The 7500-nt window shown below is 45.6% G+C and overlaps 1 protein-coding gene across 1 annotated transcript in view; it reads right to left on the bottom strand.

Moving 5' to 3' along the window:
- Positions 1-7235: 7235 nt before the first annotated feature.
- Positions 7236-7500, bottom strand: part of tafa3a (TAFA chemokine like family member 3a) — an 88851-nt gene continuing 88586 nt past the window's right edge. Inside the window, exon 5 of the mRNA XM_062545118.1 lies at positions 7236-7500. This exon is cut by the window's right edge and continues 558 nt beyond it. The gene's annotated coding sequence lies outside the window, so the exon portion shown is untranslated.

Raw genomic sequence — 7500 nt, 5'->3', positions numbered from 1 at the left:
TCTCCGCCAGACGTTTCCAGTTCATCTCGGGCGTTCTCAAGATCCAATGGTTTTTCATTACGCTCTGTCAGGTTGTATTACGAACGGGCGGAATCTAATTCTGGTCCATGTATCTGACAGTATTTCAAACTAATTCATCTTGTCAAGGTGCAGCCTCGACGAACTCACCAGATGGTGTTTGTGTAAGCTCCCAGCTTCGTCTCTTATCTTGGCGCCTCTAAAAAAGATTGCATACACATTGCATTTTGTTTCATGAGATGTTGTTGCAGCATCGCACCTTGGGTTTTCTTGGAAAATGTTTGAGATGTGTATTTCAAGTGTGGCAGAAATGTTTAATTTTCAGTTTGAGGTCAGCTACAAGAAAGAGATGATAGCAACCGAGGTGGTTGGATCTCCAAGCAGCAAACATTACCGTCCACTGAATGAAAGCAACTGAAAGGAATACCTGCCTCTAATACGTACTGTACTGTAAGTCTTAAGACATACTTCATTCAACCACATTATGTACAAATGGTAAGGTACTGTACACCTACACCTTATCATTTCGGGAAAAAAGAGTAGTGCTTAACAATCTTATTCAAGTCTTTTTTTTTTTTTTTAAAGTAGGACCTTTAGCAGAGCTGAGAAGGTCAGGTCCATATGCAAGTGCTTTAAAATGGTGAGGGCCTTTCACACACACACACTAAATGCTGGGAGAAAGACTGTATGGGCAGAATGAGAGCAACAAAAAAAAGACCTTAATTGCAGCATCAGGCTGTGAGCTCTATCGAGTCTCGCTCTGCATGACGATTGGGCGAAATGTCTTCAGTGGCACTCTCCTGAGCCGGGAATGATGTCAGCGCTTTCATGCAGGCTCCCTGCGGTCTGCCACAGTTGTGAGCAACACACCTTTTTTCTTGGTGTTAAAATGCAAAAGAACAACGATAGAACACTTGGCATTTCCAGGCGGAACACAAAAGGGAGCGCAGAGCCTGGAGTGCTTTGTGTAAAAGTGTGGGCGGTAAGGCAATGGCCTGCCCTATGTGATCTGACTCGGGTGCCTCTGGCATATTTTTCCCTATAGCCAGAAGAGAGGAATATGCCACTTTTGGCCAAGCATGGCTGCTAGTCCCCCTTGTTATTTGTAAACTAAACTTGGGCCTGGTCCAAAGGAGGTCCTGATGCTGTCCAGAATCCACTTCCATCTGGGATGGATTTGTCACCCTGTGTGTTACAGCTCACTGGCTTAAAGCGCAGGCCTCATGGTAAACAGTTATGGCACAGTTATGATTCACCCCACTTGAGACTCCTCAAGTCAACCCGCGCAAATGTCAGAGACACTCGCTTGGGGTGCAGTGTGTGTTCTCTTGCTCTCCTATCGCATCATATCCTGTGCACTTCCATCAAACTTTTGAAGAGAACCCCCCCTCCCCCATTCCCACCCACCCACCCACTCACTCACTCACCCACTCACCCACATCACATAGGCAGAGGCAGGGAGGCAGGGAGGATCCATACCGCGCCTTGCAATTTTAATGAAAGATTACAGTACATAAAGGTGAAGCGCGCCAGGGCTCGTGTCGCTACACTAATGGGGCAATGAAGTGCACAAAGGTTAATTCTCCGATCTGAAGCCTGATTTAAATCATTGTTTGTAGATTATAAAGGGGGCCTTCCCTGGGAGCCGGCGCGCTGTGCTCGACGAAGCCTCCTCTGGAGTCGCGGCGCTGCTTTGCCTGTCTGATTACTCTTAATGAATTATGCAAATGGCTTTTTATCTCTTGCGATTTGGGGATGTTTCTGTATTGTTTTATTAATGCATTTCGGAATTACTCCGCACAATCGCCGACGCAGGGCTCGGGCCCCGCGCTTTCGCGAGGGTTTGGTATTCATACCCGTTTCTTTATTAAATCGGCGCGGTGGTCTCGGGTGCATTTGCGCGCAGGAATGAGAAATTAGTCATTACAGTAATTTAATGACTTTTCGCCGCATCCCGCCACCTCGGCCGTGGCTCCCGAGCGAAAGACCCAGCCTCGCTCCCTATCAGCTCATCGCGCCGTCCCTCCCCCGAGTTTGATCTTTGGGAGCATGTCTCTTTAATTTCTACTTAATTAATTACGTTTGTTATCGGGGAGGGTCCTGTGGCGAGAGCGCCGTTTCAATTACGGCGGGAAATTGACATAACAAAACATTAAACGGGCCGGCTGATGCGCGAGGAGGTAATGGCACCTGTCTGCCTATACACCGTCTCCAGTGGAGGCTCGGCTGTTGTGCGCTATTAGCAGACACACGTTAGTTATTAAGAAACCAGCGTGACTGTCTGACTAATCCAATAAATGCTCGGCTCTCAATGTCAAGACTGTGGTCTGCCGTTCGACAAAGGCAGAGAAACTGTGATCCCCCCCCCCACACACACACTTGTGTAAAAGCCTCGTCTAAACGACAGCACTAAGGCATCTTCCATTGGTGACACACGTGTTGATACAGATTGCGCTGTAGACATCTGCGGTTCAAATCCAAATATTTGCTATCGGATCAAATCACTGACAATCAGACAGGGGACCGTTCCACAGTGGCTCTGCCCTAATGTCAGGTCTGCACAAAAGATTGTCCAGCCTATAAAGAGGGATGAGGTGTTATTTATCCACCACCTAAAGCAAAGCCAGCAGGATTTATCAGATGGATAAATCAACCTGCCTCTCGCAATCTGATTCTCTAGCCATTTGTCTGTTTCGCCATGCGTTGAAATATAAGTAACGCTTAAAAATAAAATATCTACCAGGATTTTTTGAAGGTGTGACAGTCGACATACTGTATTCAGAGGAATCACAAATCAAATTCTTGCAACAGGGAACTTAAAGTCAGGTCAGCATAATTGTGTGATGATTATCATTCATAAAACTTCAATTGCTCCTTTCTTTAAGGTACAGTAACGCAATGCACTAAGTCGCATTTGTTTGTGTAACAGTATATGTTTATTTTACAGTATATTCATAGAATGGGCAGCTAGTGGTTGTGACGAGATGATTACTGAATGTGACAAAAAATGTTATGGGCTTGAAATGGCGTAAAGTCCCTGACTCTATCTTCAAAGTAGATTATGATAGATACTGTAGGTAGATATTTATTTAGGCACCAGACACCCCCCCACACACACACACACACCCCGTTCTGTGGTGTTTTCCCTTCTTTCTTCATGGGCTTCACCTGCATGTGCGAGGTGTTTCATGTTTCAGCCGTGGTGCGAGTTCAATAGAGTTGTCTGAGGGGTTGAGACGGGGCTCTGAGCAAACGCTCTAATCCAGAATGGCACCGAGCATTAGAGTTGGTGTGAACAGTATTGATCCACCGGTCAGGGTCAGGTTATGTCTTTATCTCCTCTCTCTCTCTCTCTCTCTCTCTCTCTCTCTCTCTCTCTCTCTCTCTTTCTCTCTCTTGCTCTTTATGCAGAATCTCTCTCTCTCTTGCTCTTAATGCAGAATATCTCTCTCTCTCTCTCTCTCTCTCAAACACACACACACTCAAAATCTCTTCTCCTTTCTGCATGAATGGTTTCCCGGTTCTCCGATGTCACATGTCATGTGATAACATGTACAGTATTCCGTGCGGTGTGGAGTTCAGGCCACGAGGTCACGGAGCCCCGGACCACACGACACCAGTCACATCAGATCTCACATGTCACAAGCTCCAGCCACTCTCTCCGCTGGCGCCAGGGAGATGACCCTGTCACCCATTAATTATTTGTCCTCGATTCTCACATGATGCCATGGAATACACCTCCCACTGTACTGGGACTCAGGGGTGACTGAATAAACTGGTAGAGGAATCACACACTCACCGCCTCTCCCATAATATGAGGTAGAATTTATGTATTTTCAAGTACGTTTTCTTTTTTTTTTAAACCCATAAGAGCCCAGTGCCATCCTGTTTTTGCAAAATAAATACTACACGAGATATGAAGAAATAAATCCAGGGAAATGTTCAGAAGACTGAATTAATCTATAACACCCATGTCACCATGGATGGACCATTTTGGGTTTTAACCATTTTGATTGGCTGGTATCCTCAGCACCTGATACTACACACTTGTGTATGTGATTTGCAATCCCGTGTCAAAATGGCGTTAAGCACCTACAGCTCCAATGGTAAGCCAGCAATCACCGAGTGCCAACATTTCACATGGACCTTTCTCCTGACCTGGAACCATGCCATGGCAACATGCCATATAGCCGCCTGCTGGAATGTTTTCACCACACGTGATTCCTATGACACTGGCATGAGACAATGGACAGTGATAGTGTTATGGTGGTAAAAATATTGCATCACAAAAGTGAGACGCGAGATCCAGTCACGTCGGAGTACAAGATGCAGCGTACGATTCGGCCGTACCTTCTCTCAATAGTAATGAGCCACATGACACTGTTGCTATGACGGAGATATATGCGCTGTTCTCTCAGGACAGTTATAATGACACCATCACAGTGTTATGTCATTGCACACCGACTGTTACCACAACTAATGACATCAGATACTGTGACATGTTTACAACATGGGCAGACTTTTTACAAATAATGCACCCATGATTGGTTGACATGCGACTGTCCTGACTGTCATTGTCGTCTGCCACATTACACAGATATGACCCTCTCGCCTATCAATTATTTGTCTACAGATGATGTCACTGTACACCTGCATATCAGATTTGACTCAGCCACTCTTATGGTAGAATAGCACAGCGGGTTACCATTATCCTGAATGCTTTCTGCAAACACGTTCTGTCTGAAAACGATCCTAATTGTCATGTCGTTAAAAGCATCTGACACTGACCCAGCAATTATCTTCTGCTCTCAGGTGATGTCATGGAGGCTACACATCTGCCCCCTGGGGTTCTGGCTAGACTGGTGAGCTCACAGGAGACACACACACACACACACACACACACACACACACATGCACACACACGCACGCACGCACGCACGCACGCACGCACACACACACACACACACACACACACAAAGACACACACACACACACACACACACGCACACACACACACACACACACACACACACACACACACACACACACACACACACACCTGTGTGCTTCCACAAATGACTTGTTTCCCCTCACCACTGGCCTGATTGTCGCGGCCGATACAATCTCAGCCACTGTCCCTCTGACCGTGGGGAGAGTAATGGGAGCCAGAATAAACAGGGGTCCACCTGTGCCTCACCTATCTGCCGCGCCGCACGCCGCCCACCTGTATTTAGATTCTCGTGGCGGGGGAGTGGCTCTGCATAGCGATAAGCACACGCAATAGGATAATAGAGGAACGGGAGGAACGGGGACACAGCTTCCCCTTGAGTCCACGTGAGGCGGAGGGATGCTGTGTGTCCATCCTTATTCCACACGGATTAGTGCAAAGACACAAAGGACACCGTGTGGACAACTGATAACAGCCAGGCCTCAGGCTTCTTCCTGTCTGAGAGTGGACAGTGGTAGAATGAGGGGGAAAAATAATACTAATCAAAAATGAGAATAAAGATTATGAAAATAATACATGAACAATAAACAAAGAAATAAATGAATAAAGAGTCAGCGAATCAGGAGCATTTCGTCCCATCAGTAGCTGACCAGACGTGCGTTCAAATTGGCAAACATAGGCGAACGTTGGCGTACATTTGCAAACAGTATTCTGTTAGCAGTATTCTGTTTTCAGCGAACGTTTGCGAACAATCGCAATTCGCAAACAGTCTGAGGAGGTAGTGCTCTGCGAACATACAGTGGAACTGGACGTGAGTGTGATGAAGGCAACAATGCAATTACCGTTAGAATGGAATGTTAGTACCAAATCGTTCAAATTTACCTGTTCAATTTTAAAAAAAATTTAAAACGAACATTTGCCACCGTTTGCCAAATTTGAACACACCTCAGAACACATGAAGCCCTGATTCTTCTTCATTCTTCCGACAGATCAACACCAGGCCCACCCTAGAGGATGGACAGTGTGCACCTCATATATCTGCTCCAGGGTTTGAGGAGAAGTGAGGCACTTCCTGTGGAGCATGTCCGGAGTCGATCTGGCCCTGCTCTACACACATCTGGCCCAGTTCTGGCCCTGACCTGGATGCATCTGGCGTGGATAGAACGATGACTCAGTTTCCAAGTGTTCTCTATTACTATCATGCATTCCATCAGCGAACCCTTTCGCCGTTTCACCACATCAATTGTTATTTCAGGGCTGTTTTGTAAGTACGAGTACAAATTTGAATCATCAAACATCGGTGGTGAAGTGCTCCACACTTGTGTTGATGCTGGTGTGTGGCTTAGGAAAGCAAAGGACAGCAACTGTCTATGAGATGGAGCTTGAACGGCTCTGGCCTGGACGTGGCACGGCTCCAGCGGCTGGGGTTTGGGGGCCACTGAGGGGAGGGACTGCCGGGTGGGCGTTCACCACATGCTCATTGTGCCAGGTTCATCTGGGAGAGAGGCAGCTTCCGAACGACACGAAAGGATTACGGACCCGCGGGGCTGTAATGACGTGTCCTCGTCGGGTCTAACAGGATTCTGCTGCTGGTCTAAACATGGTAGTGAAGTTCACTGAGCTCACTGAATTTGTGCAATCACTGTCCTGCTTCAACCGAATCGTCGGAGTGAAATGGGGCCTAGAACACGAGAGTTAGTGAGGAAGGTCCTACAGCATTAATACCACTGCAAGAGCATTGTTCAGCTGATGTTCACAGTCTAGGAGATTATCTTCCCAAACTTATTTAATAAGCTCTTGATAATCAAATCTATTTTCCATCTGAAGTACTGCTAAGGGATTCTATTGTCATAGGAGTTCATTTGTTACCATTTGATGGTTGATAGATTTAAGTTGACAAATGAAAAGGTTTTCATTACCTTAATAGTTTTAAATCAAATAGGGAAAATGTAGTCTGTTTGAGTGTATTGATTTAAAATATCAAAATGGTGTTTTTTTGATTGAAAATGAATTTCACTGAACTGAATTTAATCAGAATATTATTAAGGGCCATTTTTAAGTGACTATCACCTACAGTATCTGTATTCTGTAAGTAAGCCTGCATGACACTTATCCTATATGATAATGACTGACATAAGCATAATGAAACATTTAAAGACTCAAACTGGAGTTGGAACAACAAAGGATTCATTTGGATTAGTCCTATTAGCCTTGAGAAGTAACAGAATGGTGTGGTTAACATTCCCAAACAAACACAGCATCCTTTAAAGATAGCTTTATTGGAGATAATACTGACACTTTAACTTGATAGCGGTCACCAGGGTCTTAAAAACAAATACTGTATTAAAACGGTTGCAGCACAGATAATGTCATGTTTGTTTGGATCGGTGGACTAGCATGACCGTAAATTCAAACTCAACGAAGCAGCCAGTCCTTTTTCTGACTCTGCTTTCTCCCCATCGTTTTCGAGATGTTGCTTTTCAGAAAGGGAGAAAAAAAATCAGCTATATGCTGCCGTGTGGTCCCTACAGTCA

Source organism: Sardina pilchardus, chromosome 9 (genome assembly GCF_963854185.1).
Source record: "Sardina pilchardus chromosome 9, fSarPil1.1, whole genome shotgun sequence".
Classification (NCBI taxonomy): Eukaryota; Metazoa; Chordata; class Actinopteri; order Clupeiformes; family Clupeidae; genus Sardina; species Sardina pilchardus.
The sequence above is the reverse complement of the archived record's forward strand: the minus strand, read 5'-3'. Positions and strand labels throughout refer to the sequence as shown.